A 13081-nucleotide genomic window follows, 5' to 3' on the forward strand; every position below is an offset into this window, starting at 1 on the left:
GATGGTGGATTGTGTCTATAACATTGATGGTGGATTGTGTGTATAACATTGATCGTGGATTGTGTGTATAACATTGATCGTGGATTGTGTGTATAACATTGATCGTGGATTGTGTGTATAACATTGATCGTGGATTGTGTGTATAACATTGATCGTGGATTGTGTGTGTAATAGGGTTCAAAACACAACTCGAATGCCTCTTGTCAGCTTCATGTTGGTTTATTGTAACCGTTCATCACGGTATTAAAAAACCCTACAATAACAAGACAAAGAATCACTTACACATATACAATACAAACTACATTGGACGTGACAATCAAGGGACATAACTCCCACAACGCATGTTATATGAAAAATTAACAAGAACTGAGCAATATCTATCAATTAGACGAAATATCTGCTATTTAAACAATATTAAAATGTACACATGAATAATTTAAGTATCTAAACCTAGTTACTCTACAGAATCAAACAAATGTGTATCAGAATATTAAAATAATATTAATGTATACTTCACAAATGACATTAGTTTCAGTATATATACCATATGGGTATTTTACTCTTTAGGCACATGCCAAATATATGTAAATATTCTATTACTCTAATAAATGTACTATAAACTCACCCCACATATCATGCGGAGGTTCCGTAATGATGTTTCAACATCAACACACAGCTGTTTTGGATTTGATTTTACAAATACATTGTACATCAGCTGTAATAAAAATACATTGATATAATACTAGTTATGTGAATTTTGTAAGGTTGATTCACAAACCACAACTACACATTTGAACGTATACTTTTTACAATGAAATGACAAAGAGATACATCTTGTGGCTCAGCCCCAGATTCTCTACTCAAGTAATATATTAAAATATCCATAAAAAACATAATTACATGTTGTATCATAGCACAACAATATAATATACATTTAAGTATCAAAATAACACCAATAATAGTAAAAACTCACCAGATCTCTTTGAATATTCGGACAATGACTTCGTAGATGTTATGTGCTTGGATACCAAAGCAGAAGTGATTTTGAATATAGAAAAGTGATTAAAAGCATGCGTGTTAGGTAAAACTGTCCAATGAAAAGTCTATGTCAGGTCACATGACATACATACTCACATTCCTTACATACCTGTCCTACATACAAGACACACAGAACTTACTCTCCAAACAAGTCACACAAATACTTTGAACTAAAGACTATCGCACCAGAAATTAAAAATACATAATACACAATTTATTATTATACATTTTCCCAAAATATAACCCTGTCACATACTCCCCCTCGCAGATGAATGACCTCCGTGTCATCGCCATGGAGAAGCTTCAGCGACATCCAACCTGTGAAAACATTAAAAGTACAAATTATTTTAAATCAATGGATAAAACAATCAATTTGAGCCACTTACCACAGAGAGTAAAGACTCCAGAACTTTCTCTGGCATCCTGTCCAAATTTCCCTCAGTAGCTAAAACCTCTAAATACCTGGCTCTCGTCATCCAGTCTGGGGTTACGGATGATTGCACCATTACATACTCACCCGATGTTTGCCACTTAGGTTGTTGTTTTTTCCTTGTTTTCCTGGGTACAGGTACTGGCTTCTTCCTACAAGAATTTCCTTCAATATCACCATCCAGCCCTCGTATTCTGGCATTAACCGATGCCACCTGCGTGGGTTGTCAATTCTAAATACGGCCATATCAGAAATGTGTATAACATTGATGGTGGATTGTGTGTATAACATTGATAGTGGATTGTGTGTATAACATTGATGGTGGATTGTGTGTATAACATTGATCGTGGATTGTGTGTATAACATTGATCGTGGATTGTGTGTATAACATTGATCGTGGATTGTGTGTATAACATTGATGGTGGATTGTGTGTATAACATTGATGGTGGATTGTGTGTATAACATTGATGTTGGATTGTGTGTATAACATTGATCGTGGATTGTGTGTATAACATTGATGGTGGATTGTGTGTATAACATTGATCGTGGATTGTGTGTATAACATTGATCGTGGATTGTGTGTATAACATTGATGGTGGATTGTGTGTATAACATTGATCGTGGATTGTGTGGATAACATTGATCGTGGATTATGTGTATAACATTGATGTTGGATTGTGTGTATATCATTGATGTTGGATTGTGTGTATAACATTGATGGTGGATTGTGTGTATAACATTGATGTTGGATTGTGTGTATAACATTGATGGTGGATTGTGTGTATAACATTGATGGTGGATTGTGTCTATAACATTGATGGTGGATTGTGTGTATAACATTGATCGTGGATTGTGTGTATAACATTGATGGTGGATTGTGTGTATAACATTGATCGTGGATTGTGTGTATAACATTGATCGTGGATTGTGTGTATAACATTGATCGTGGATTGTGTGTATAACATTGATGGTGGATTGTGTGTATAACATTGATCGTGGATTGTGTGGATAACATTGATCGTGGATTATGTGTATAACATTGATCGTGGATTGTGTGTATAACATTGATCGTGGATTGCGTGTATAACATTGATAGTGGATTGTGTGTATAACATTGATCGTGGATTATGAATTCTGAATACGGTCCATTTAATTTGTGTATAACATTGATCGTGGGTTGTCAATTCTAAATACGGCCATATCAGATGTGTATAACATTGATGGTGGATTGTGTGTATAACATTGATGGTGGATTATGTGTATAACATTGATCGTGGATTGTGTGGATAACATTGATCGTGGATTGTGTGTATAACTTTGATGGTGGATTGTGTGTATAACATTGATCGTGGGTTGTCAATTCTAAATGCGGTCCATATCATATCACTACACGAACCCTTGGCAGATATCGTCGTCAGTTCTGGCCCTCTAGCGGTGATTCGAAATTACCACCCTTCACGCATGAAATTTTCGACCAATCAAAACAAGCGGTGATGTTTACAAACACACATCGAGGTTTGGTGTCATTTCGATGAGATATGTGATCAATGACTTATATGAATTGATCAAACACTGCGAATGTTCCCCCAAAGATTGTGATTTTTGTATTTAGGTAGAATGCCATGATTTAGTCGGCAATGTAGCTCTGTACTGGGTGCCGCATTTTTTGTTTACTGCGAAACCAAGCCAGAATGTAAATCGCGATTTGATTGGGTGCCCTGGGATTCCAGGGCGCGACGGTTTGAACACGACTATATCCGCCAAGGGTTCGTGTAGTGTAACGTAATCAGAAGCCTTGGCTAGCGAAGATGATATCATATGTGTATAACATTGATCGTGGGTTGTCAATTCGTGCCAATCAGCTCTATGTCGTCCCCCATTGTATAAACGTCTGTCTCACTTACCCATGTGACAAAATGCATAACTATTATTGAATAAAATCATACGATATTCTACAGTGTAAGCTAGAGAAAGATATCGAACACGAATACTTTTAAAATATTTACACAGATGAAATACTTGGTGGTCCGTGTAACTTTGATATTTTGGAACTTTGGAACGGCAAAGGTCTAAAAATCTAAAACAGAGAAATAATGTTGAGTGTGTAGAACACGGAAATGGAATATCGGCATGTAGAGTAAGCAAAGGGAATAAAAGCAAAGATAATATCTGCATGCAGAAGAAGAAGCAGAGATGACCGCCAATACCCAAAACGAGACGACACTGGACATGACCATATAAGGTAACATTCCAACAACACATTAACATAACAATGTGTGACATACATGTATGACAGATAACGTACATAGGCAAGCAGCACAGTCGTACACCAGTCCGAGCGCACCATGAAAACGTGAACGAAAACAGCGAGCGACGCGTACCTGAAGTAATATATAATAAGCATAATTAAAACCAAAAGAGTTAATAATAAATTCCCAAAATTATACACTATTACAAGAATAAGCAAAAAGAATAGCAGCATGTATAATTACATTTACACATCACATCTCGGACTCCTTAACACGTCACATCTCGGACTCCTTTACACGTAACGTCTCGGACACCTTAACACGTCACGTCTCGGACACCTTAACACGTAACGTCTCGGACACCTTAACACGTCACGTCTCGGACACCTTAACACATCACATCTCAGACTCCTTTACACGTCACGTATTGGACACCTTTACACGTCACATCTCAGACACCTTTACACATCACGTCTCTGACTCCTTTACACGTCACATCTCGGACACCTTTACACGTCACATCTCAGACTCCTTTACACGTCACATCTCAGACACCTTTACACGTCACGTCTCGGACACCTTTACACATCACATCTCGGACACCTTAACACATCACGTCTCGGACTCCTTTACACATCACATCTCGGACACCTTTACACGTCACATCTCGGACACCTTTACACGTCACATCTCAGACACCTTTACACGTCACGTCTCGGACACCTTAACACATCACATCTCAGACTCCTTTACACATCACATCTCAGACTCCTTTACACGTCACATCTCAGACACCTTTACACATCACATCTCAGACTCCTTTACACGTCACATCTCGGACACCTTTACACGTCACATCTCAGACTCCTTTACACGTCACATCTCAGACACCTTAACACATCACATCTCAGACACCTTTACACGTCACATCTCGGACTCCTTTATACATCACGTCTCGGACACCTTTACACATCACGTCTCGGACTCCTTTATACATCACGTCTCGGACACCTTTACACATCACGTCTCGGACTCCTTTATACATCACGTCTCGGACACCTTTACACATCACATCTCAGACACCTTTACACATCACATCTCGGACACCTTTACACATCACATCTCGGACACCTTTACACATCACGTCTCAGACACATTTACACGTCACATCTCAGACTCCTTTACACATCACGTCTCGGACTCCTTTACACATCACATCTCGGACTCCTTTACACATCACGTCCCGGACACCTTAACACATCACGTCTCGGACTCCTTTACACATCACATCTCGGACTCCTTTACACATCACGTCTCAGACTCCTTAACACGTCACATCTCGGACTCCTTTACACATCACATCTCGGACTCCTTTACACATCACATCTCGGACACCTTTACACATCACATCTCAGACACCTTTACACGTCACATCTCGGACACCTTTACACGTCACATCTCGGACTCCTTTACACATCACATCTCGGACTCCTTTACACATCACATCTCGGACACCTTTACACATCACATCTCAGACACCTTTACACATCACATCTCGGACTCCTTTACACATCACATCTCGGACACCTTTACACATCACATCTCGGACTCCTTTACACATCACATCTCGGACTCCTTTACACGTCACGTCTCGGACACCTTTACACATCACATCTCAGACACCTTTACACATCACATCTCGGACACCTTTACACATCACATCTCGGACACCTTTACACGTCACATCTCGGACACCTTTACACGTCACATCTCGGACTCCTTAACACGTCACATCTCGGACACCTTTACACGTCACATCTCGGACACCTTTACACGTCACATCTCGGACTCCTTTACACATCACGTCTCGGACTCCTTTACACATCACATCTCGGACACCTTTACACGTCACATCTCGGACACCTTTACACGTCACATCTCGGACACCTTTACACGTCACATCTCGGACACCTTTACACGTCACATCTCGGACACCTTTACACGTCACGTCTCAGACTCCTTTACACATCACATCTCGGACACCTTTACACGTCACATCTCGGACACCTTTACACGTCACATCTCGGACACCTTAACACGTCACATCTCGGACTCCTTTACACATCACATCTCGGACACCTTTACACATCACGTCTCGGACACCTTTACACATCACATCTCGGACTCCTTTACACGTCACATCTCGGACACCTTTACACGTCACATCTCGGACTCCTTTACACATCACATCTCGGACACCTTTACACGTCACATCTCGGACACCTTTACACATCACATCTCGGACACCTTTACACATCACGTCTCAGACTCCTTTACACATCACATCTCAGACACCTTAACACGTCACATCTCAGACACCTTAACACATCACATCTCGGACACCTTTACACATCACATCTCGGACTCCTTTACACATCACATCTCGGACACCTTTACACGTCACGTCTCAGACTCCTTTACACATCACATCTCGGACACCTTTACACGTCACATCTCAGACTCCTTTACACATCACATCTCGGACTCCTTTACACATCACATCTCGGACTCCTTTACACATCACGTCCCGGACACCTTAACACATCACGTCTCGGACTCCTTTACACATCACGTCCCGGACACCTTTACACATCACATCTCGGACACCTTTACACATCACATCTCGGACACCTTTACACGTCACGTCTCAGACACATTAACACATCACATCTCGGACTCCTTTACACATCACATCTCGGACTCCTTTACACATCACATCTCGGACACCTTTACACGTCACGTCTCAGACTCCTTTACACATCACATCTCGGACACCTTTACACGTCACATCTCAGACTCCTTTACACATCACATCTCGGACTCCTTTACACATCACATCTCGGACTCCTTTACACATCACGTCCCGGACACCTTTACACATCACGTCTCGGACTCCTTTACACATCACGTCTCGGACACCTTTACACATCACATCTCGGACACCTTTACACATCACATCTCGGACACCTTTACACGTCACGTCTCAGACACATTAACACATCACATCTCGGACTCCTTTACACATCACATCTCGGACTCCTTTACACATCACATCTCGGACACCTTAACACGTCACGTCTCGGACACCTTAACACGTCACATCTCTGACTCCTTTACACATCACATCTCGGACTCCTTTACACGTCACATCTCTGACTCCTTTACACATCACGTCTCGGACTCCTTTAGACGTCACATCTCGGACTCCTTAACACGTCACATCTCGGACTCCTTTACACATCACGTCTCAGACTCCTTTACACATCACATCTCGGACACCTTAACACGTCACGTCTCGGACACCTTAACACGTCACGTCTCGGACACCTTAACACATCACATCTCGGACTCCTTTACACATCACATCTCAGACTCCTTTACACATCACGTCTCGGACTCCTTTACACGTCACATCTCGGACTCCTTTACACGTCACATCTCGGACTCCTTTACACGTCACATCTCGGACTCCTTTACACGTCACATCTCGGACTCCTTTACACGTCACATCTCGGACTCCTTTACACATCACATCGCAGACACCTTTACACATCACATCTCGGACTCCTTTACACATCACGTCTCGGACTCCTTTACACATCACATCTCGGACTCCTTTACACGTCACATCTCGGACTCCTTTACACGTCACATCTCGGACTCCTTTACACATCACATCTCGGACTCCTTTACACATCACATCTCGGACACCTTTACACATCACATCTCAGACACCTTTACACATCACATCTCGGACACCTTTACACGTCACATCTCGGACTCCTTTACACATCACATCTCGGACTCCTTTACACATCACATCTCGGACACCTTTACACATCACATCTCAGACACCTTTACACATCACATCTCGGACTCCTTTACACATCACATCTCGGACACCTTTACACATCACATCTCGGACTCCTTTACACATCACATCTCGGACTCCTTTACACGTCACGTCTCGGACACCTTTACACATCACATCTCAGACACCTTTACACATCACATCTCGGACACCTTTACACATCACATCTCGGACACCTTTACACGTCACATCTCGGACACCTTTACACGTCACATCTCGGACTCCTTAACACGTCACATCTCGGACACCTTTACACGTCACATCTCGGACACCTTTACACGTCACATCTCGGACTTCTTTACACATCACGTCTCGGACTCCTTTACACATCACATCTCGGACACCTTTACACGTCACATCTCGGACACCTTTACACGTCACGTCTCAGACTCCTTTACACATCACATCTCGGACACCTTTACACGTCACATCTCAGACTCCTTTACACATCACATCTCGGACTCCTTTACACATCACATCTCGGACTCCTTTACACATCACGTCCCGGACACCTTAACACATCACGTCTCGGACTCCTTTACACATCACGTCCCGGACACCTTTACACATCACATCTCGGACACCTTTACACATCACATCTCGGACACCTTTACACGTCACGTCTCAGACACATTAACACATCACATCTCGGACTCCTTTACACATCACATCTCGGACTCCTTTACACATCACATCTCGGACACCTTAACACGTCACGTCTCGGACACCTTAACACGTCACATCTCTGACTCCTTTACACATCACATCTCGGACTCCTTTACACGTCACATCTCTGACTCCTTTACACATCACGTCTCGGACTCCTTTAGACGTCACATCTCGGACTCCTTAACACGTCACATCTCGGACTCCTTTACACATCACGTCTCAGACTCCTTTACACATCACATCTCGGACACCTTAACACGTCACGTCTCGGACACCTTAACACGTCACGTCTCGGACACCTTGACACGTCACATCTCGGACTCCTTTACACATCACATCTCAGACTCCTTTACACATCACGTCTCAGACTCCTTTAGACGTCACATCTCGGACTCCTTAACACGTCACATCTCGGACTCCTTTACACGTCACATCTCGGACTCCTTTACACGTCACATCTCGGACTCCTTTACACGTCACATCTCGGACTCCTTTACACATCACATCTCAGACACCTTTACACATCACATCTCGGACTCCTTTACACATCACGTCTCGGACTCCTTTACACATCACATCTCGGACTCCTTTACACGTCACATCTCGGACTCCTTAACACGTCACATCTCGGACTCCTTTACACATCACATCTCGGACTCCTTTACACATCACATCTCGGACACCTTTACACATCACATCTCGGACACCTTTACACATCACATCTCGGACACCTTTACACGTCACATCTCGGACTCCTTTACACATCACATCTCGGACTCCTTTACACATCACATCTCGGACACCTTTACACATCACATCTCGGACACCTTTACACATCACATCTCGGACTCCTTTACACATCACATCTCGGACACCTTTACACATCACATCTCGGACTCCTTTACACATCACATCTCGGACTCCTTTACACGTCACGTCTCGGACACCTTTACACATCACATCTCAGACACCTTTACACATCACATCTCGGACACCTTTACACATCACATCTCGGACACCTTTACACGTCACATCTCGGACACCTTTACACGTCACATCTCGGACTCCTTTACACGTCACATCTCGGACACCTTTACACGTCACATCTCGGACACCTTTACACGTCACATCTCGGACTCCTTTACACATCACGTCTCGGACTCCTTTACACATCACATCTCGGACACCTTTACACGTCACATCTCGGACACCTTTACACGTCACATCTCGGACACCTTTACACGTCACATCTCGGACACCTTTACACGTCACATCTCGGACACCTTTACACGTCACGTCTCAGACTCCTTTACACATCACATCTCGGACACCTTTACACGTCACATCTCGGACACCTTTACACGTCACATCTCGGACACCTTAACACGTCACATCTCGGACTCCTTTACACATCACATCTCGGACACCTTTACACGTCACGTCTCGGACACCTTTACACATCACATCTCGGACTCCTTTACACGTCACATCTCGGACTCCTTTACACGTAACGTCTCGGACACCTTAACACGTCACGTCTCGGACACCTTAACACGTAACGTCTCGGACACCTTAACACGTCACGTCTCGGACACCTTAACACATCACATCTCAGACTCCTTTACACGTCACGTATTGGACACCTTTACACGTCACATCTCAGACACCTTTACACATCACGTCTCTGACTCCTTTACACGTCACATCTCGGACACCTTTACACGTCACATCTCAGACTCCTTTACACGTCACATCTCAGACACCTTTACACGTCACGTCTCGGACACCTTTACACATCACATCTCGGACACCTTAACACATCACGTCTCGGACTCCTTTACACATCACATCTCGGACACCTTTACACGTCACATCTCGGACACCTTTACACGTCACATCTCAGACACCTTTACACGTCACGTCTCGGACACCTTAACACATCACATCTCAGACTCCTTTACACATCACATCTCAGACTCCTTTACACGTCACATCTCAGACACCTTTACACATCACATCTCAGACTCCTTTACACGTCACATCTCGGACACCTTTACACGTCACATCTCAGACTCCTTTACACGTCACATCTCAGACACCTTAACACATCACATCTCAGACACCTTTACACGTCACATCTCGGACTCCTTTATACATCACGTCTCGGACACCTTACACATCCGTCGGCTCGGACTCCTTTATACATCACGTCTCGGACACCTTTACACATCACGTCTCGGACTCCTTTATACATCACGTCTCGGACACCTTTACACATCACATCTCAGACACCTTTACACATCACATCTCGGACACCTTTACACATCAAATCTCGGACACCTTTACACATCACGTCTCAGACACATTTACACGTCACATCTCAGACTCCTTTACACATCACGTCTCGGACTCCTTTACACATCACATCTCGGACTCCTTTACACATCACGTCCCGGACACCTTAACACATCACGTCTCGGACTCCTTTACACATCACATCTCGGACTCCTTTACACATCACGTCTCAGACTCCTTAACACGTCACATCTCGGACTCCTTTACACATCACATCTCGGACTCCTTTACACATCACATCTCGGACACCTTTACACATCACATCTCAGACACCTTTACACATCACATCTCGGACACCTTTACACGTCACATCTCGGACTCCTTTACACATCACATCTCGGACTCCTTTACACATCACATCTCGGACACCTTTACACATCACATCTCAGACACCTTTACACATCACATCTCGGACTCCTTTACACATCACATCTCGGACACCTTTACACATCACATCTCGGACTCCTTTACACATCACATCTCGGACTCCTTTACACGTCACGTCTCGGACACCTTTACACATCACATCTCAGACACCTTTACACATCACATCTCGGACACCTTTACACATCATATCTCGGACACCTTTACACGTCACATCTCGGACACCTTTACACGTCACATCTCGGACTCCTTAACACGTCACATCTCGGACACCTTTACACGTCACATCTCGGACACCTTTACACGTCACATCTCGGACTCCTTTACACATCACGTCTCGGACTCCTTTACACATCACATCTCGGACACCTTTACACGTCACATCTCGGACACCTTTACACGTCACATCTCGGACACCTTTACACGTCACATCTCGGACACCTTTACACGTCACATCTCGGACACCTTTACACGTCACGTCTCAGACTCCTTTACACGTCACATCTCGGACACCTTTACACGTCACATCTCGGACACCTTTACACGTCACATCTCGGACACCTTAACACGTCACATCTCGGACTCCTTTACACATCACATCTCGGACACCTTTACACGTCACGTCTCGGACACCTTTACACATCACATCTCGGACTCCTTTACACGTCACATCTCGGACACCTTTACACGTCACATCTCGGACTCCTTTACACATCACATCTCGGACACCTTTACACGTCACATCTCGGACACCTTTACACATCACATCTCGGACACCTTTACACATCACGTCTCAGACTCCTTTACACATCACATCTCAGACACCTTAACACGTCACATCTCAGACACCTTAACACATCACATCTCGGACACCTTTACACATCACATCTCGGACTCCTTTACACATCACATCTCGGACACCTTTACACGTCACGTCTCAGACTCCTTTACACATCACATCTCGGACACCTTTACACGTCACATCTCAGACTCCTTTACACATCACATCTCGGACTCCTTTACACATCACATCTCGGACTCCTTTACACATCACGTCTCGGACACCTTAACACATCACGTCTCGGACTCCTTTACACATCACGTCTCGGACACCTTTACACATCACATCTCGGACACCTTTACACATCACATCTCGGACACCTTTACACGTCACGTCTCAGACACATTAACACATCACATCTCGGACTCCTTTACACATCACATCTCGGACTCCTTTACACATCACATCTCGGACACCTTTACACGTCACGTCTCAGACTCCTTTACACATCACATCTCGGACACCTTTACACGTCACATCTCAGACTCCTTTACACATCACATCTCGGACTCCTTTACACATCACATCTCGGACTCCTTTACACATCACGTCTCGGACACCTTTACACATCACGTCTCGGACTCCTTTACACATCACGTCCCGGACACCTTTACACATCACATCTCGGACACCTTTACACATCACATCTCGGACACCTTTACACGTCACGTCTCAGACACATTAACACATCACATCTCGGACTCCTTTACACATCACATCTCGGACTCCTTTACACATCACATCTCGGACACCTTAACACGTCACGTCTCGGACACCTTAACACGTCACATCTCTGACTCCTTTACACATCACATATCGGACTCCTTTACACGTCACATCTCTGACTCCTTTACACATCACGTCTCGGACTCCTTTAGACGTCACATCTCGGACTCCTTAACACGTCACATCTCGGACTCCTTTACACATCACGTCTCAGACTCCTTTACACATCACATCTCGGACACCTTAACACGTCACGTCTCGGACACCTTAACACGTCACGTCTCGGACACCTTAACACATCACATCTCAGACTCCTTTACACATCACGTCTCAGACTCCTTTAGACGTCACATCTCGGACTCCTTAACACGTCACATCTCGGACTCCTTTACACGTCACATCTCGGACTCCTTTACACGTCACATCTCGGACTCCTTTACACGTCACATCTCGGACT

At 44.1% G+C, this 13081-nt stretch overlaps 1 long non-coding RNA gene across 1 annotated transcript; it reads right to left on the reverse strand.

Annotated features, from left to right (window-relative positions):
* Positions 1–203: 203 nt before the first annotated feature.
* Positions 204–1677, reverse strand: LOC117325041. Its single transcript, XR_004532119.1, has 2 exons — positions 626–1677; positions 204–253 (listed from the first exon to the last, which is right to left on the reverse strand). It is a non-coding gene; the product is annotated as an uncharacterized LOC117325041 (long non-coding RNA).
* Positions 1678–13081: the final 11404 nt, after the last annotated feature.

Source organism: Pecten maximus, chromosome 1 (assembly GCF_902652985.1).
Source record: "Pecten maximus chromosome 1, xPecMax1.1, whole genome shotgun sequence".
Taxonomy (NCBI): domain Eukaryota; kingdom Metazoa; phylum Mollusca; class Bivalvia; order Pectinida; family Pectinidae; genus Pecten; species Pecten maximus.